Source organism: Dermacentor andersoni, chromosome 10 (genome assembly GCF_023375885.2).
Source record: "Dermacentor andersoni chromosome 10, qqDerAnde1_hic_scaffold, whole genome shotgun sequence".
In the NCBI taxonomy this organism is placed as follows: domain Eukaryota; kingdom Metazoa; phylum Arthropoda; class Arachnida; order Ixodida; family Ixodidae; genus Dermacentor; species Dermacentor andersoni.
This window is the reverse complement of record NC_092823.1, coordinates 50,550,184-50,559,723: the sequence shown is the minus strand read 5'-3', so window position 1 is coordinate 50,559,723 and position 9,540 is coordinate 50,550,184.

The following is a 9,540-nucleotide window of genomic DNA, read 5'->3' as shown; positions in this document are numbered from 1 at the left end:
AAGATTAATTATGCTTTACATATTGGCATTAGGTCATGCGTTTAATCTAATACAGGTCTCATATGTTTTAAATCACGTTAAGGCGGTATCCGTATATACGCTGCGCACTAAAATTTCACATGTACAAGATGCAGAAAGATTGGCGGTACCGTACACGGGGATTTAGTACATACAGCCGGAGACTGATATTCAGGATAGGTGACGGAAAGATGAGGCATCTGATGTGCTCTGTATTTCAGTCTACGTATCCAGCGTGGTATCTTTCACGTACACCAAATGACGCGCCTTTTATACAATAGCAAATGAAGTGGGTTTATTATTATTATTAATATATTGTTATTATTATTACGCATTATCAATTGAAATTTTAAAACAGAAAATTGCTGCCATGTAAAAGGCAACGTATAGAAAAGGGAAGATCGAAGACAACACGAGCCCTGACTCGCTGTTGATTTAATTGGAAACCATCCAATACAATATATGAACCATACCCATGGACCAGGCAACACGAAAACATACAAATTAGGTACAGCAAGATTGTATTCAACTGTGAGTGAGTCAGCGCCTGTGTCATGTCTCCCTGCAGCCTTTGTCCTTTATACGGTTTTCTACATTCAAAGAGCAGCAAAATACCAGAAGGACACAACGCCAATATCTGTGATTTTTCCTTCGTCTAGCAAAAACGCTGATGCTAACAGTAGGAAGCTTGTATAGGCCAGCAGTTGAGCGAAATCTCGGCAGTTGCTTTCTTTGTGAAGGAATTTATATGTTACATACACCAGAAAATTTCATTGTGGACACTTCAGCACAATACCTTGACTATTTGGCCTGTCGAAAAATGCAAGATGATAATACAAGTACTGTGCATTAACTCAAATGAAAAGCAAGCGGGATTTAGTTTCTAAACATACCTTCACCATTATGTAGTATTAAATTGTGCAAGTGCACAATTACAGAACACAGACGACAGGCAATCTAGTAGCGCTAGTCGTGCTTGTGGTGTCGTCTTCTCGTCTCCTGTGCCGTCTATGTTTTGCGCTGTTAATACCAGAGGCAATCTAGTAACTGGCTAATTAGGTTATATGTGGCATGTTATTTTTGATGAGTAGCTCCACGTCTGCAAACTGTGAAGGTCGACACTTGCGAATAATTGAATAGCTTGAATATGAACAATTTGGTGGCTCAAGATTTCTAAGAAACCAGGTCTAGGGGATGGCAATTATGCCCAGATTTGGTGCAAATAGTTTAGATTTAGGTAAGTATTGTGTAAAATACTTGCGAAATATAAGGGCAAAACCATCTAATTTCCTTGCTCCTCGAGCAATTGGCTCTAACTCTAGTTTAATTTATGTCTGCGTTTTTCTTCTCTCATGTTTGCGCGTTGAAGAGAAAAATACGTATTACCACGTAACTGGGAGCAATATGACAAAGAAGGCATTGACCACGGGGGGACGAAATAGATGATTGTCAAGATCATGTTTTAGCCGCCTTCGCAATGCTGCAGGTCGCTGTAGATTGTTTGTAAATGTATTTTCATTTGTAATTTTCCCTTGGCATTTCGCTGGAGGAGCTGTGTACTACACAAGACTGAACACCGCAGCACACGTGTCCTGCCAACTCCACCATGTCAACAGGCGGCGATACTGCGTCAACTGCCACACCGGGAACGGAGCCGGTGATATTAATCCAACCTCGCGACCACGGCTATTTTTGTGGCACCGACATAATCAGCGCCAATGGTTGGCTTGGGAATTACGAGCGCGTCGCAAGGAACAATCGGTCGTACCTTACAGTGACACTCGCCGATGTTGCTTTTGACCTCAGCGGGACAGCGCACGTCTGGTTGGACACTCACAAAACTAAGCTGACCAGCTGGGATATGTGCAAGCAGAAGCTTCGTCACCTATCCCCTCAATCGTGAGCTTAATCTCATGTCCCGTCCTGAAAGGCTCGGTTGATGATGTTTTCAACTTTGTAGTCTTCAAGGTGTGCTCAACCGTTGAAAACATTATGAAGGAGTGCCTGCGTTTTGATGGACTAAAGAGTCGCCGCATCGACGAAGAATTCATGCGGCTTCCAAACAAAGCCGCTACATCGTACTCCGGCCGTGCTCTCCTGTCGTGCTTGGAATGTGCCCCGCTCGTGTGAGTGCCGCTGGCCGCCACACGACCGTTTCATGTTCTTCCCCATTGCCCTCATGACGCAATACTTGGACTTCATTTCTTAAGAGACTACTAGGCTGTAATTGACTGCTCGGCTGGCTTCGTTCAACTTCACTTCCCCGCTTCCCCAGATGTTTCCGATAGAGTCCAGAGTTTGCTGTCATGTGCCTAGTTTGTTCGTTTACCGCCCCAAGTACAGACCTGCAATGTCACTCTACACTGCCCCAGTGTGCCAGATAGTAATCACGTCACTATGTGATTACTCCGTCTCCCAGTGTCCTTTTGTCACACAACATTTAATTTCCCACAGTGTTGTAAGTGTTGACCAACGAGACTTGTCTCCCTCTCTTGAACTTCTCACTGTGTCCCCAAGTTCGTCTGCAATGCATAGCTTTGGTCGCTCTGTCGCCTTCAGATAAGTGCGAGATTTCTCCACTCTCACTTGATCCTTCTTAAGCTATGCTTTCCGCCAACGCGCCCAGGATCATCATCACAAACATATATTGGTCTCGGCAGGATCTTTCATTGTTGTCCGCCAGGGTAACGTGTAACCGAACGCTTTTCTGTAAATAAAGAACGGGCATTTCCGCAGAAAAGACAGCCGTAGAAATGAGAGCGTAATACAAAATACGAGAGCTATCGTATCTACAAAATAGAAGACTTTGTATGCTGAATAGGTACTTTAACTGTTAAAGTACAAGTGCTTCTCGTATTCAGAAAACAGAACACACCGTATCCTGAATCTGTACTATAACCATTTAAGTAAAGGTGCTTCCCGTATACAGAAAATGAAAGACTGTATGTTAATTCTGCACTATATCCGTTAAAGTACAGGTGCTTCCCGTATTTCGGCTTACAGAGCATATTCATTGTTTTGAGAATGTACTATTGGGGAGAAAACTGCCCAGGACGCGCGAGCAACAACCAAATTTTATTAGTGCACTTTCTGCTGAGACCAGCAGCGTTAACATCTGCGTTTGGAATGTACATTGTGACCCACTGTTTCTAGTCCTTACGTTCCATCAAGTCCACTGTTTCTAGTCCTTGAGTCCTCCCGTTCTTTTGATCACATGAGCGACTTTATTTTCTTCAATCACTCGTATTGCACACTTTCCTGTTGAAAATTGTTTTTTACCCCAAACGCCTTGCAAGGATGAACTTGCTGCTGTTAGGAGAAACAAGTAGTATTCGTGAATTTCCATCCTAAAGAAAGCGGCAAAAAAGGATAATCATAGAACACGACAAAGCAGTAGCTTATTTGTAAGAAAAATATGTACGTAGACCAACGTTGTTCGAACAAGGGATGTTTCTGTAGCCGACATTTCAAAAAAGGTGTTGTCATCAGGGTAGCAAAAGTTTTCATCGCAGCGTTTTTCTTGTGTGCATAGCTCACTGTACCCTATCATCATTGGGGGAGGAGAAAGTGGTGCACATAATAGGTCAAGTGAAGCCGAAGTGTTAAAATAAAGACAGGAAGGGTTTTCTTAGCAGTCGTTATTGTGATGGAGCAGGTAGTAGCGCTGCTGACAGGTCTTGCAAAGAGTAGGGGGATGACCAAAACAGAAAATGATGTACACATGTAAGCAACCATTTATCCAGTAGACCTAGTCCCCTCGGAAGTCAAAATACGAATTAAGATAAAATGTTTGTACATTTGAAAAAAAAGCAGCAAATAATTAAGCAAAACAAATTTTGTATCAAGATGCACCTTGTTAAGATTGGTGGAAATGGTAAATGTAGGCCCATGATGAATACACACTGTGTGTATTCAACGTGTGAAGACAAAAAATATTCACCAAATATTAAAAATAGGTAACATCACATATAAACTGGACATGACCATAAAGTAGAAAAGAACAGCCTATGAAAAAAATGACATGGATAATATGACAACCAGATGCAAGATTGTGAAACGTTGAGCGCTGTTTATATTCATGGCGCTGTTGATTGCTCAAGATTTCTGCCTTCCTGTGGAACCTTTGTCTTACTGTAACAAGGAAATGGGTCATTCTTAAACAAGTCTAAGTTAAAATGCTGTTCTGAGCTTCAGCGTCATTATAACTGAAGAAAATTTTATGGGCAGTTCTGCTGGGTGGGCACACATTCAACAGTAATATCCACAGGTGAATGCTCAAAATTTAATGGTCTAAACGGACCTTAGCTCATGGCAAACCATTAGCTGCTCATTTTTTTTCCAACACAGATGCCTACACATTGTATATGTTGGCAGGAGCGCTAGGAAACTACATTTTGCTTGTGGCCACAACCACAGTGAAGTTTGGTAACAATGAGTGAAAGAAACAAACAGCATTCCACAATATTGTTTCAAGTCATCCAGAAAAGTTGCTAAAATTATTGTAGCCCCCCACCATACACACAATAATTATACAGCACACTGACTCTCATGGTGTCGATGATGCTATTATAACACTATGCATTAAGTAAGGGAAATTAGGGGATCAGAGGCCATAATTCTTTTGTTAGAACATCAAATCATATCTTTATGACTCGGTTATGCACTGTAGTTACCAAGTGACACCTCGGGGCTGCACATTTCATTTAATTAAATACAGGGACACAATTTTGAACCTACTGCAAAGTCGGAGACACACTACTGCACGCGCGCTCTGCTGCGAGAGAGAAACGACCTCAATATCGTTGTAGCCAATGGCCCGCCACACGTTTGCTGTGCGATAAATATGTCACCGTGACCTTGTCTTAACCCCGTCCCACTCTGTGCCCCTTCCCTCCAAAAATACGTATATAAGTACATGTTTTATATAGAAACATTTCTACTCTAACCCAACGAAAAATTTGTCTGTCTGTCACGTAAGACAAATGCAGTGGCTTATACCTCTGCAGTATGGTTTCTGTGGTGAGACCATGAATGTTTTGCCTAGCCATATACAGCTTCATTGTAAAAAGAATTAACACTTTCTGCTAGAGACCAAGATGACAATAACGCGCAATAACAAATGAAAGCTTATTGAACATGCCGAGTAAATGCTGGTTACACAGGATGTTACAAAGGAAGTTACACAGGATGTGTGTGCATACAGATCCCAACGGGAAGTGCATCCATTTCCTAAAGTGTAACGGAGGCCATGCTGACACAACATTCTCCCAGTGTCTTTGCATATACAGATTCCATAATTTCTCTAGGCAGGCGATCTCCACAGAATGTCAGTTTCTTCCTCTGCAATGCTCTCTCGACATCTGAGCGTGCATTGTAAAAGAAGAAGCAATACCAGATTCCTGTATCCATCTTCCTAATGTGAACATCGCGATCTTCACAGAAGAAATGTCTCGCCTCTTTCCACAGGCCCACCCCAACATGTCCAAACCTAAGAATGTCCGCTTCCTGGCGCAGAATATGAAACAGCCTCTTCGCCAGATTAGTTCCCAACCCGCGCAAGACCATCGCGGAATTTACAATCGAAGCCACACCTATGTCGAAAATACTTGTAATGTGAGCAAGGCAATATTACCACCAAGTGCTAAGATCGAAGTGTGAAAGTCAAGTACTTGGCTGCAACGCCCTTCGAAAAACCTTCAGTCCCTTCGGGTTCGAAGTACTGCGTAGTGTTCACAGTGTTACAGACCCAAATGTCCTCGATAACCAACATTGTGAACGAAGAAATTGAGCGATTTTTGGGACCTCGCAAAGGGCAGCCCGAGTCGCAGCAGCCCCGGGAGCAATTATCTACACAGCCATCGACTGCCGTCTGCTTCATCCTACGCGCCCGCGCCAAGAAGCGGTAACGCCGCCGTTCCTTCACCACGCATCGCCAACGTGGCTTGCCCATCCGCCTCTCAGCCCACGCATCCCCGACGAAGACCGACGTGTGGTGCGCTTCCATTACCGCCGGCTCTGCTATCACTTCAGAGAAGCGGACCACGTCTACCGTCGATGCCCATGCAAGGGAATAGAACTAGGAGGCTTCGCCTTCAACGCGACGTGCCCGAATCGTGCCCATCGACTATGTTACGTCGCTGACTACCCTGTACCTATTCAGTGGAGGCCTCGATGACCTTCGCGCTCGCCTCAGCGCCGATCATACATTGCGCCAACCCTTGACCGATCCTAGCTAAAAGCCGCAACCCATGAAAGAGCGGTTGCGGTTCGTTCGAAATACCGAACGCCCTCCGGCACCGATTACTAAGTTGCAAGAACCATCTCGACGAAGCCACAACGACACGCCACCATCCAGATGACCATTTGACACTAATAATACGCTGCCAAAGCAAGACTTCAAGACGTGACGCAATAGCAGCGGGAACATACTACGTAGCCATGATCCAACGTCAGGATCCAACTGCAATGCAAGACCAAGAACCACCAATCTGAACACCTTTATTGACGATCATGACGTCACCGCTCTAGTTGATACGCGAGCAGACTACTCACACATTAATGGAGCCTTCCATGTTGAAGAAAGTAAAGACTGCATGGCAAGGTCTTTAAATACGGACAGCTGGAGGACACATCTTAAGGCCTATGAGATTCTGGACGGCAATTCACATCCGCCAACCAGACTTACCAACTTACCATGCGAGCTTCCTGATGCTGCAGCAGTGATTACGGGGCCTAATCCTGGGAATAAGCTTCCTAAGCTCACATGGCGCAGTCACTAACTCAAGATGCAAGGCGATAATGCTGTCAACGGACCAAGCATTACCATCGGTCACCACTCTCGTTACTCGAACGTACTCGAAGATCAAGTCAGTGTGGCAGCTCGCTCCAGCACTCTCATTTTTGTGAGCACCGACGCACCCTGTGACATAGAAGGCTTTGATGAGAGCACCCAACATTTACCGCACGAACGTGAAATTTGCGTCGCATGTTGCACTCCTCGATTACATGGAGGAAAAGCGAAAGGGATTCTGCCAAAGTTGAGCCAGGAATACGAGCACGTAATCAAGTGCACGACTATTGTTTAAACAGAAGAAATTGTGGAAGCCAGCCTCCCGCAAGTACAGCGACGGACATAGCTCAGAAGCAGCCTTTGACATGAATGTAAGCATTCCCATGCATAAAGAGCAGCAGTTCGAAGAGCTTCATTGTCTTCTAGAAGAAAAAGTCTTCTGAAAAAGAAAGACTATTTTCGGCGTCGTCAAAAATTAGACAAGCAGCAGTTGCTGAGCATCGCATAATAACCAAGCATTCCGCTCTATCCCCTCGTCCGAGTATGTAGCACGTTTCGAGATGAGAACAAGAAACCATAAAGAAAGAATTCAACAAAATGCTATGCTACGAAATTAGGTAACCATCCGAGAACACTTGGGCACCTCTCGCAGTTGCAGTTAAGAAGAAAAATAGAACTCTGCGTTTTTCCATCGATTATCGCCACGTGAACACAATCACAAAGAGGCACTCAAACCCGTTTTTAGGGACAGGCGACGCGTTGCACCGACTCTGCAATGCAAAGTAATCTTCGTCCTTCGATGGACTTCAAAATTGGTGGACAGAGGAGTTTGTCTTAACTGCAACGCTCAAACATGACATGTTTTGTTGGTGGCATTGTGGACTGTCGCTTCATTGCTTAAATGTTAATCGTGCTAACATCAAGTGCAGTCGTGAAATCAGTTCTGCTGGATTTCTTTTTGCTCTGTGACATTTGATATGGAGCAATGATCATTAGTATTTACTCTCCTGCCAAGTAAATTGACCTTTGATGATGGTGGTCTAGCTTGAAGTGCGTGGCAAGAAAAGTACGTCATATTGCGTGAACCAAGCTGATCTTCTTTAAAATAATGGAGCTAAGTACCGCCACAAGGATTTTACAGCATTGTTTACCGTCTCAAACCAGTGTCTAGAACGAAAATGAGGATATAGATGTGTGTTTCGTTCCGACAACCCAAGGCGAAGCAATATGTGGCATTGTTAGAGCTGCAAATAATTAGACAATTCACTTCAGCCCCGTTTCTTATAACTGGAGCCTTCACAACGAATTCGTATTTGGACACTAACAATGAAGTGTAGCCATTAACACATTTTGATTATGCTGGAAAGGTGAACTTTTATACAAGGAAATAAATATTGAAGTTAAATATTCCCGACAAAATTTATTTACTAACAATTGAGTGGTAAGCTATTTATAGCTAAACAATAAATACTGAAAGTTGATATTGACGATGGAATTTATATAATAGTAATTTCTGTAATCTTTCGCTCACTTAGATAAATTATTCTCCTTCATTTCTCTACCAGACGTCATCAGCAACGAACAGGAGGTTACAGAAGCAACCATCACTAATACCGCATCTGTCGAAGTTAATGCGCGGTCTGGATTTAAAAGGGGTGAGTTGATGAGGATTGGTAGTGTCCTGCATCAGTAAATATTTGTGTGCGAGGGATGTCTAAATACTAAATTGCTTTGTGCATCTACTAGACACTGGCTATTTCGTATTCGTCTGTATTAGAGGTTATTCATTTATTGTGTGCTTGAGCCTACAAAGCAATAAATAAATGTTGAGTGAATAGAAGTAGGCGTTCACCCATCACAAAAGAAATTCTTTGAAGAAGCAAACCTAAGATTACGAATTTTTAAAATACGCTCATACGCTTTATATCACTACGAAGTGTGTAGAGCTACGTCGGACTTAAGCACAAACAATCAATTATGTCTTAGCGATACGGAGGAATGGATGACACGAAGAGAACCACTACCCGAGTTGTCCACTACTTCAGTGGTAACATCGAAGACACCTATTTCCATACTGCCTAGTCATTGTCTCATAGGTGGGTTCAACGGTAGGATATCAGAGGCGGAGCCCAACAATGTGGGGACACCATGGGTGAGATTTTGCAAAGGGCTTTACCATTATAACTGGACGAGATAGAGCTCCCAGATTCCCTCCTCTTGTTACCTAGGTAAAAAAACTGGTTTTAAACGAGCACCTTCGCCGAGTGAATTGTGTGCTGACATATGTGTGCTTAGACATGTAGTGAGCTCAGACAATTAGAGTGCTCCGACAAAGAGTATGCTACCCTATCTGGAGCCAGTTCCGTAAATATGTAAAATAAAGCCGTTTCTCAAGTCTTTCCACGTCACCACGTTATCTCCTTACCAAGAAGCAACTCTTCGTGGTAGATACAGACGAAGGCGTCAGTCGCCTTTGCCAGCTTGGTGCGACACCCCGGTATAGCGCAGGCTAGCTACTATATATTTTGGGCGTTCCGGCGGCGAAGGCGAGCTACCTTCTGAATGATGCCTCAGTCTAAGTTTTCACAATTATCACCATCGTTCTCTCTAATCGCTTCGTCCCGCACACATTGCCGCGACGCATAAATCTATTCATTACCGTTTAAAACTAACAATGACCTACTACATTCTGAAACATGTATCCCCGCTGCCTGTTTGAAATGACTGATCGC